General features: G+C 54.1%; 1 long non-coding RNA gene across 1 annotated transcript; it reads left to right on the top strand.

Annotated features, from left to right (window-relative positions):
* Positions 1-1,382: 1,382 nt before the first annotated feature.
* Positions 1,383-8,735, top strand: LOC138842487 (uncharacterized). Its single transcript, XR_011377124.1, has 3 exons — positions 1,383-2,036; positions 2,842-2,985; positions 7,778-8,735. It is a non-coding gene; the product is annotated as an uncharacterized lncRNA (long non-coding RNA).
* The last annotated feature ends 1,706 nt before the right edge of the window (positions 8,736-10,441 follow it).

Genomic DNA, 10,441 nt, shown 5'->3' with positions numbered 1-10,441 from the left:
CTTCTCTCTCCGACAAGCTGCGGGAAATGGGATTCTTTGCAAGTGGAATCATCTGATTTGATTCTCTAAATCACGTCCCAAAGTATCTTTTTCTGTAAATATTTTCATATATTGAATTTGATAAAAATGTTCTAGATCCTGAGGACAGAGGGATAATTTATAGCCGCAGTTTTCTCACCTGTCAAATGGACAGAATTTAAGCCCTAGCGACTGCACATTTTTTGGGTGGCTTTTAGATTTATACACGCGTGAAAGCATTTCATAAAACTGGGTATTTTTCAGGCATAAAGCTTTCAAAGTAGCGGGAGCTCTGCATTGACATAGACCCGCCATCAGATGCCAGGTCACGGCTCCTGAGGGAAGCAGTGTGTGGAGATCGCAGCCACTTCACTTACTTTCTTTAAAAAAAAAACTGAGTGAGGGCATCCCTGGTGGCGCAGTGGTTGAGAGTCTGCCTGCCGATGTAGGGGACGCGGGTTCGTGCCCCGGTCCGGGAGGATCCCACGTGCCACGGAGTGGCTGGGCCCGTGAGCCATGGCCGCTGAGCCTGCGTGTTCGGAGCCTGTGCTCCGCAACGGGAGAGGCCACAGCAGCGAGAGGCCCGCGTACCGCAAAAAAAAAAACAAAACAAAAACTGAGTGAATATGGAAGGAAAACTGAGTAGATGATTGCGTGGTACTCTTCTGGAAGTTTCCTTACCCGTGTGTCAGTTCTATCCGGGCCCAGGGCGTTTCCTGCTCCCTGGGAAACCTCTTCTCCCTTCATCCCCTCCGCCACCCTGCGGGCGGGTGCACACACCCCTGCGGCCCCCGCCCAAGGCCCCAGCGGTGCCGTGCGTTTGTTGGGCTGGCAGCGCCGCCCTCAGAGTCTGAAAGAATTAACCCCTGCAAAGCGGGTTAGTGAGTTCTTTGCTGCCTGACAGCTTCTGGGAGTTGAAGGCACATTTCTGCAGCATCTTAATGGGGGAAATGCCATCCTGGTCCTTCCAGGTGGATTCCTGGTGCCTCTTTCGCCTTCCGGGCCCGTATCTGGCGACACTTCTGCCTGGTTCTGGTAAGAACAGGCCGAGTCCTGGTTCCGAGGTAGACAGGGGCCGAGTCAGGGCAGAAACTTCCATGTTGTCACGTGTAAATGGAAGGCTGTGACCCTGGAGCTTCGCCTGTCCCCCCGGGCCCCCCTGCAGTGCGGGGCCCAGGGCAGCTCATTGCAGCTTCGCAGACACGGGGCCGGGACCGCTGTGCTCACGTCCCTCCGCAGATGGACACCGGCTTGGAGAAGGGCCAGCGGGCTGGGCCGGGCAGCGGGGAGGCCGGTTGGTGGGTGCACTGAGGCTGCAGGAGATGCCAGCAGAGGGGCTGGAGTAGGCCCGCGTCCTTCCCCGAAGTTACCAGATCTTGGATGACAGGGCTGGACTCACCGAGGAGGAAGGAGGGAGACAAGGGCTGGAGCCTCTACTGGGAGACTGGGGCGTGGCCAGGACTGTGTGACCGTCTGCCTGGAGCCCAGCCAGGGCACGGAGCAGGGAGACCAAGGGCTGGGAGCACAGACCTCAGAAAAGCCGCCCACGGAAATCGGGGATCCAGGAGCTCTTCCCTCAGTGTTTCCTGCCACTTGCTGCGATAATCGAGCACCCGTTACCGCGGCTTGCCTCCTGGAAATTCCGAACCCGGTTGCGTCCACCTGCATGCAGAGGGCCTTGGTAAGTCGGGGTCACGTAGACCACCTTGTCTGGCGTGTACAGCCAAGGATGTAGGGCTGCCTTCTAGGGGATGACCTTCCTGAGTGTGGGGGATGCTGTTTGCCGCCTGACGGCAAAGCCAGGGTGTGTGTGGAGCGCAGGCAGCAGGCTGGGGGCAGCAAAACCGAGGCCTAGGCGGTGGGGGCCTGCCCAGAGCCAGCGGAGCCCCGGGAAGGGACACTGCAAGACTCTGAGAAGCAGCCAGGAAGCCTTCTTCCCCGGCGTCCACAGGAGAGCTGTCAGGGCCGGACACCTGCGCCAGGCGAGGAAGGGAACAGCGCGTGTGCTGCTCCAGTCCGTAAGTAATGGGGGAGTTACCTTTATCTTCTTCTGCTCATCAAAAATAATTGCCGCTTTTCTTTTTTGGTGCTAGCGTATGGGATTCCTGTTCTGTCTTCAGTTCAGTGGTTCTCAATCGGGGTGAACTGGCCCCGGGGGCCATGGGGCAGTTTCTGGTCACCACCTGTGCGGGCGTGAGTGCCACAGGCACCCAGAGCATAGCAGCCAGGGATGCTGCCAGACACCCCGCAGGGCACAGGACACCCCGAACATCCCCGGGGCTGAGGTCAGGTCCCGGAGGTTCCTTCTTGTTTCCTTCCAGCCCATTGCAGACATCACACAGTGTGGTGTCTTTTGTGATGTGAACATACAGGATTCCCGTTCTGTTCCCAGATGTCCCCGACTTCTCACTGGTCTGTCTCATTTTAGCACTGTTATTCTGAGTATAAAAATACCTTGTTTAGGTCATGAAACAGAACTTTTCCTACAGACTAACAGGTGTGAACAGGGGCAAACAGCCCACATTCAAACACCCTTACTTAAATTGGTCTTTAAGCAAGATTCACTGTAATGGCTAGTCTAGAGCCTGAAGAAGATACAGATTCATACTTGGCCAAGAGAGAGAAAGGAAACCCATGCTGGCAGGAGACACCTTAATATATGCTATTTTAAGCAAGTTCAGCGTACGCATATCCAGATGTACGCAAGCGATGGACGTGAGCTCTGGCTTCCCACATACACTCACGGTAGACGCGCTGTTGAATTCCTCAAGCGCAGAACGTGTTTAGACGAGGATCCTCCGCCTAGACTTCGTGTCTCCCCAGGGTCCACGGTTGACATCAGGGGCTGTGAATTTCCAGAAAGAATATGCTGACCGCCACGCTCTGGGCTGCATCCCCGCCCCAGGAGAAAGGTCCATCCCACCGTCCAAACTGATGATCAGGAAACTACGTGAAGCCACCTTCCTGGTGCGTGAAGTTTGTGTTGCGTCTGAATTCCATTTCAGTTGGTTTTCTAGAGACACAAACCGGGGTAAGAACACACACGTCCAGCCAGGGGCTCGTTACTTCTTAGAACCTCCGTCTTCTCGTCCGTACACAGAGTTAGTAGAAGCTGCCTTACGGAGTTGGCGGGAGATTTAGATGAAACAACGGCTGGAGGGTCTTCATTCAGTGCCTGGCGTACAGTCGGTATCAATACGGAGCAGCTGTTTCTCTTCGTTCTGTTCTCCTCTGGACCTGCAGTCCTGTAATTCACGATTATCCTCATGAGCCCATCAGTTTCTCCTCTATTTAGATGTTTTCACCCTTTCAACACATACATGGTGTTTGTGTGCAGTGGGCCAGGCCCTGTGCTGGGTGTTCAGGGCAGGTGAGCCTCCCCCCGACCCGGCTGACATGCTGTCCCCACTGGGCTGTTCACTTCACTTCTTGAACAAGCCCCATCTCAGTAGCTTCTCGTGCTGGATGAATGATGGCCCCAAAGGTGTCCACGTTTTCGTCATCCACTACTGTGAATATGTTACCTTGTGTGGCAAAAGGTACTTTGCAACTGCAACTAATTACAGATCTTGGGATGAGCATTTGATCCTGGGCCATCTGGATGTCCTGTGTCGTCACAGGGGTCCTTATAGGAGAGAGGCGGGAGGGTCGGGGCCAGAGAAGGAGACCTGATGACAGAACAGGTCAGAGAGAGCTTTGAAGGTGCTGCCTGCCAGCTTTGATACGGATGGAGGTGCTACAGGCCCTTCTAGATGCTGGAAGAGCAAGGACACGGATTCTCCCCAGACTCTCCAAGCAGAACTGGCCCTGCCGACATGTTGATTTCAGCCCGATGAGACCCGCGTTGGGTTTCTAACCTGCAGAACTGTAAGGCATAGATTTATCTTGTTTTAAGCCACTGAATTCATGGCAGTTTGTCTAAGCAGCCACAGGGAACCATACAGTCCTGTAGACTAAAGAAATGTTCCGTTTCCATAGGAATAGACACCACAGAGGGGCAGTCAGCAGGGCCACACTGGGCCGGTCTCCAGGGAGTCTGGGGAAGCCCCCACCCCCATTTTGCACCGTTGCTGAGAACAGAAGCCCGCCAGTGTGCAGGGAGGCCTGTCACCAGGCAACGTCGTCCGAGGTGTCCTCCTTAGGCCCGGGTGCAAGAGTGAGGATGGGAGGCTGCTTTCCCCTGCGGGTACAGGTGCACCTGGGGCGGCTCACTTGATCTCTGCTAACGTGGGCCGGGGTCTTTCCAGGCTTGGGAAACGTTCCCTACCCTCCTGCCTTCTGCAGCGAGGGAGGGGGTGGGGGCCCCAGGGCAGCAGGACACCCCGAGGGCATCCAGCCCCTCCCCCGGGCACACACAGCTCCCCTCGGCCCTGCCCATGTCCGGTGCCCGAGGACAAGGCCAGAACCCGGATGCAGGCTGAGGTCCCTGAGACGGGAGGTGTGATCAGGAAGCTCACCCAGGCGCCCGAACCCCCAGCCCCTCAGCGCCGCAGCCCCGCCTGCTGCGTTTCACCTGCAGGGCGACCCCGGGGGGCCGGTCAGATCCCAGTGAGTCCTTTGACGGGCTCTCCAATTCCTGGGGGGCCTAAGGGCAGGCTGGCTGCTGTCCTGGGCAGGGGGAAGCCTTGCTCGGCAGCAGGACCGGAGGAGGGGTTCCTAGACGGGGCGTAAGGCAAGGCCTGCTGACTGGGGGCTGATTCGGGGAGCGGTGACAGCCGAGGGACTGGGCGCTCAGCAGCGTTCCTGTGGGGCTTATTCTCCAAACAAACCTGTCGAAAATAAGCACATTTCCTGTTTCTTTCCAGTGATAAAAGCAAAACCACATACTTTCAGGGGGGGATAAGAAAAAGCACAGAGAACGATATACTCCGGCAGAGATGGTCCTATATGGTGTATGACCTTCAGCTCTTCTCTAAGGCTGAGCTATGGCCTGTGTGTGTCCCCCCAGTCCGTACCCCAGTGGGATGGTGTCAGGAGGGGGGCGCTCAGGAAGGTGGTGAAGTCATGAGGGGGGGCCCGCGATGGGATTTGTGTCCTTAGAGGAAGAGGACGACACCTGGAGTGTGCTGGCTGCCTGCCAAATGAGGACACAGGGAGAGGGTGCCGTCCAGACCTCCAGACCTCCAGGACCCTGGTCCTGGCCGCCAGGACCGTGAGAAAGGACGAAGAGAAACAGTCGTATTTCACCACAGCCCGAGCCGACAAAGACAGGGTGTGATGTAAATATGCAGCTACAAACACGGTTTAAAAATTGTTGTCCGGGCTTCCCTGGTGGCGCAGTGGTTGGGAGTCCGCCTGCCGATACAGGGGACGTGGGTTCGTGCCCCGGTCCGGGAGGATCCCACATGCTGCGAAGCGGCTGGGCCCATGAGCCGTGGCCGCTGAGCCTGCGCGTCCGGAGCCTGTGCTTCGCAGCGGGAGAGGCCACAACAGTGAGAGGCCCGCGTACCGCACAAAAGAAAAACAAAAAAAAAAGTGTTGTCCACGCAGCACCTGTGTGCTGGGAGCTGGGTTTGCAGAGGAGACCTTGGTGGGGGGACGGACCCGGAACCAGATAGCTTTGGGCCGGCGCACCAGCGCAGCACTGAAGCTCTGAACAGAAGTGTGGGCACAGAGCGGGTGGGAAGCCCCCAGAAGCGGCTTCACCGAGGGGGCAGGCCTTGAGCAGAGCTGGGGGAAGGGTAGCTGGGCCCTGGGGTGGTGGTCCCGCTGGGAGAAGTGGTGACTGCAGAAGGGCCATGAGGCCTGGGAGGTGCTCCCTGGGGGTGGAGGAGGGGGGGTGGGGATGAGGGCGAGGCCCCCGAGATTAATTCTCTTTTCTGTATTGAAAGTTCAGATAAACAAGGAGTTTATCTGATGGCTTCGAAAGCACCTGACAGGGCCTTGCTGGAAGCGTGCAGAGGCACGAACAGGATTACGGGGGTTTCCAGGACGAACAGGCCAGGCTGGGTGGCACTGTCACCTTCGGGGCGGCAGGAAAGGGTGGCCTTTATCTGTTTATCCAGGATGGTGAGCGGAGGAGCCATCCTGCATCCCCTCCCACCAACCGAGTCCTCTCCCCTTGTAGCCTCAGACCTCGAGGCCACAGGACCCCCGGGGTAGGGGGGAGACACAGCAGGAGATGGGCCGGGGCCTCTGAGGTCTGGGGGAGCCCCAGCCCAGCCGGCCCTCCCTTCTCTCTGCCGCCTGGACCTTCTGCTGCAGAACAAACCGCTGGGTGGAGGTGGGGTGGCAGAGGGGAGGTGGCTGCTGGGACACACTCCTGGCGCCCGCAACTGTCCCCGGTCGGGGGGGCCCATCCTTCCCCCGCAAGAGCTGCCGGCCTGCTTCCCAGGAGGCTGAGAGCAGAAGCTGGGGGCCTGAGGGAAGTAGTAACTAATCCGTGTCCAGCACTCTTGTAAACACATCAAGGGTGTCCCCACCTCCTGGAAGAAGGCCTGAGGGTTTCAAAGAGAGAGGCCCTACAAGTTTGATGTTAGCGGTTTTTCAAAAGTGTTTTCCTGGCGCCCATTTGAATCCCAGATCAGCAGGAGAGAGAGGCCCGCCTGGCCGGCTGTTAGATTTCCACGTAGATTTATTGGAAGTAGTTTAGAGCCCATTTTCAAAGATTTTAACCACCAACCCCCAACTAATTTTTCACAGGTGCATTGCTTAATTCCACAATAAGACATTGTTTGGAAAGACAGGGAAATACCCACCCTGTGTGCTGCGGTCTTAGCAGGGGCGTGAAAGAGCGTCGGCTTCCCAGGGACAATTGCCCGCTCGCCATCACCAGGCGTCCTTGGAGCTGGCCTGCTAAGGCGGCATGTGGCCCACTGCCCGTGTGCCGACCCCCTGCCAGGACGAAAACTGAAAGCAGTGTGTGGAAACGTGTACAGCAGTGGGACAGAATGATTGTGTGTCTAACTGAACACTAAGAACATGGCTTTGCATTTTGCATGTCATTTAAGACATTTTCTTTTTCTAGCAATTCATTTTTACCGTAGTTTGGAAAGGTCAGTCTATAATAGATTGAAAACAGAAAAAAAAAAACTGATTCATTACAACAGACAGTTTGAAAAGCAGTGCTTATGTAGAGAAGACACAAAACCTCTGTATTAGTTTCCCAAGGCTGCTGGAACAAAGCACCCCAAACAGGGGCTAAGACAACAGAAATGTATCCTCTCCCAGCCTGGGGCAGAAGTCTGAGGTCAAGGTGTCACAGGGCTACGCTCCCTCTGAAGGTCCAGGGGAGGGTCCTGCCTGCCTCTTCCAGGGGCTGGCGTTCGCTGGCATCCTTGGTGTCCCTGATCCCTTGGTTGTGGCCACACCACTCAGATCTGTCTTAGGCTTCACACGGCTTCCCTCTGCGTGTGTCTGTTGTGTGCCTGAATCTCCTCTTTTTATAAGAACACTGGTCCTATTGAATCAGGACCCACCGTAAGGACCTCATTCTAACTTGGCTCCCTTCAGAAAGTCTCCATCTGCAAATAAGGTCACGTTCTGAGGTCCTGGGGGTGAGGACTCCAACATTATTTTTTGGGGGGAGAGGGACACAGTTCACCCGTAAGAACCTTTAAATTGGGGTTAACCAGAAAGTACTATCAGGTAGCGGTGCTTATTTAGTTTTTACTTTGAAGGATTTACCAGTTAGGCCTTTACTATGTAAAGATGACTTGAAAAATTAAAACTGTTCTGCAGTCACTGTATTGTCAGCGGGGCGCTCAGTAACACAGTGCATACCTTCTGATTTGGATTTCTGTCCTGTGTAACCTTGCAGGTCATCAAAGCCATCACTCATATTCCTTACTAGCTGACAGCAATGTGATTGAGAACAGAATTATTTGACGACAAGACCTACCCAGGTTCTGAGGACCCCCTTTCCGGCATAACAGCAACGGCCCGAGTCCTGGGGTCCTCCAGCCCCACCGGCATGAGCACCAGGTTTGCAGGCTGTGCTGGCCCCTTGGCCGGAGCCTCTTTTGTCGCACTCTGTCTCCTACTAGGGGCAAGCATCATGACATTCCTGTGTGGAAACTTCCTCCAGGCTCACTGTCTGAAGTAGGAATCTTGAACCGAATGACATCTAGGGCAAGACTCCTCTCAAGATGCATATGCAGCACCCCTCCCCCCAAGGGCAGTGTAAGCAGGTTCACCTTGAACTCACAGCACAAAGCGTCTTTGGGCTCGGGGCGGAAGTCCGTGTGGGAAAAGGAAGCAACAGGGTGCACTGGGACACCAATTTTATTTTTAACGCACGGATTCCTGGCACAAGGAGGATGGTTCTCGTGCTCATAAGCCTTCTGGATTTGCTCTCTGAAGCGTGGAGTCATTCACTCATTTGGAAGGACAGTGTTTCACTGTGAATACAAGCAAGGGCTTCGGGGGTGGGCTGGAATTCCTGCGCCACCTCACACAGAATGCAAGAGTTACATTACACCCTTTGAGAGTTAAATCTCCTCAGCTGTCAAATGGAAGGAGGCCCCTCCTCCTGGGGTCCTGCGTGTGCGTGTGCGCGTGTGTGTGCGCGTGTGTGTGTGTCTACACCTAGTACTTTGCAGAACTCTGCCTACACTTACCTATAGATACACTATATAGAGACTTCTGTGAAGTCATATTTAATTGCAGATAACTTGTTCTAACATTATAAATGCATACCTTGAAAATACTTTAAAATAACTAGCAAATTTTTGTTACTTTTCCAAAAGAAGACTTACTAGGATCGATACTAATAAACTTATTGGCCATTTAATGATGGTAATATTGACTCATTGACGAGAATTTGTCGCCTCCTGGTAGCTTGCAGTCTGCTGAGGAGAAGTGCGTGCAGGACCACCTGACGTAGTCCACACAGACCGCGGTGCAGCGCAATAGAGTGGCGCTCAGCCCAACGAGGCCTCACTGGATCGCTGATTCGGCCGTGACTGAGGATGACTTCGCCCATCACAGTGCTGGCCGTTGCATGAGGCTAAAGAGACAGGCCTCTGTTGTCCTGTTCCAATCAGGGTTACTAAGGCATTAGCTTGGACCAGGGACTGTGTATGATATGAAATGTTTGCGCTGACACGACCGGTGCACGGTCCCATCTATGTCCACCGTTGGCAGTCTGGAGTCCGTGATGTTCCAGAGAGCTGGGCAGCATCCTCTATTCTGAGCACAGGGTTCTCAGGCACCGGCTTATAAGATACTTGGAAACACTCAGACATGAGAAAAAGAGCTTCCAATATTTCAGGAGTAGCTTACGAAAGGATGCAGACGCACCCAGAGTTCATCAGAGCTGAACAGAGTAGTCAGGCTGGGCTTGGGTGAATATAGGGGGGCACGAGGGATTTCCTTTTGTACAAAATGGATAGAATGAACCGGGGAATGCGGTTTCCACGACAACACACAGATATTCTAATTAATTTTTCATGCCAAGAGACTCAAAGTGCTTTGTAGCAGTTGGATCAATTCCTGACAGCTACTGGAATTTAATTGCTTTTTTTTTTTTCCTTTTGGAAGGCTGAGTGGGGTGGTGCATGAACTCTTATGAGCCGTTAACACTTTGGGGAAATGATCTGTTATCTGGCACTAGCACACGGAGGAAAACACCATCCAGGGTCCTAACGGGGCTCGGAACAAGCAACTGTGACTTACCAGCCATCCCCCTTGTGCGCACGATGCAAACTCTATGGGGGACACAGCTGGGGAGGTAAAAATATTTGCTGGAGGTCACCCAGGGGGGCAGTGACAGAAGCGACAAGTGTGAGCGGTGCTCCCCCAAGATTAACACCCGAGGCACGAAGTGCATTGTGCCCGTCGTCTCGGTCTGTCCCGTGGGGAGGGCAGCCATACCACCACTTTACACAGAAGGACAGTGGGCACAGTGTCTTGTCCAAAATGCACAGGACTTGGAGTGGTGAAATTGTTGTTGGAAATCCAGCCGGCCGAATTCCAAAGGTTTGCTCTCTCCACTGCTCCAGGCAGCTTCCAAATGTGGTTCAGAGTCCCTCGAACCTGGAACCCGGGTCCCCAGACTCTGCGTTCAGGGGCCTGTAAACCGTCACGCTCAGGATGATTCCATGAGCTTCGGTTCTAATTTTTGGGCACAGTTTTGCATGGTGATATGTTTGCACGCTTCAAGTCTGCCGTGCACGAGCAGGCTGTCCCTGAGCTGTGGAGGATTTAAACAGTAAAATAGTTTTCCTGAAATACTCTTGAAATGGATGTTTTTTAAAAAATATTTAAGATAGCTAGTCCTTCTTCTTGGCATTTTTATACCCCAGCTTCAATTTCAGGAAATCTACAGGTCCCTGGCATTTGAATGAACTCCTAATTAAATGTCATGTTCCTCAGCAATTTCCATTGACCATATTGGGGCCAGAGTGCAGTTTTAAAAATAAAACATCTAAAGTCTGAAAATAAATGGGGTTCCCCACACTCCTCTACTAGATGGTGTAGAGGT

Source organism: Globicephala melas, chromosome 21 (assembly GCF_963455315.2).
Source record: "Globicephala melas chromosome 21, mGloMel1.2, whole genome shotgun sequence".
Taxonomy (NCBI): Eukaryota; Metazoa; Chordata; class Mammalia; order Artiodactyla; family Delphinidae; genus Globicephala; species Globicephala melas.
Note: the sequence above shows the minus strand (reverse complement) of the source record. Positions and strands in the feature narration are given on the sequence as shown.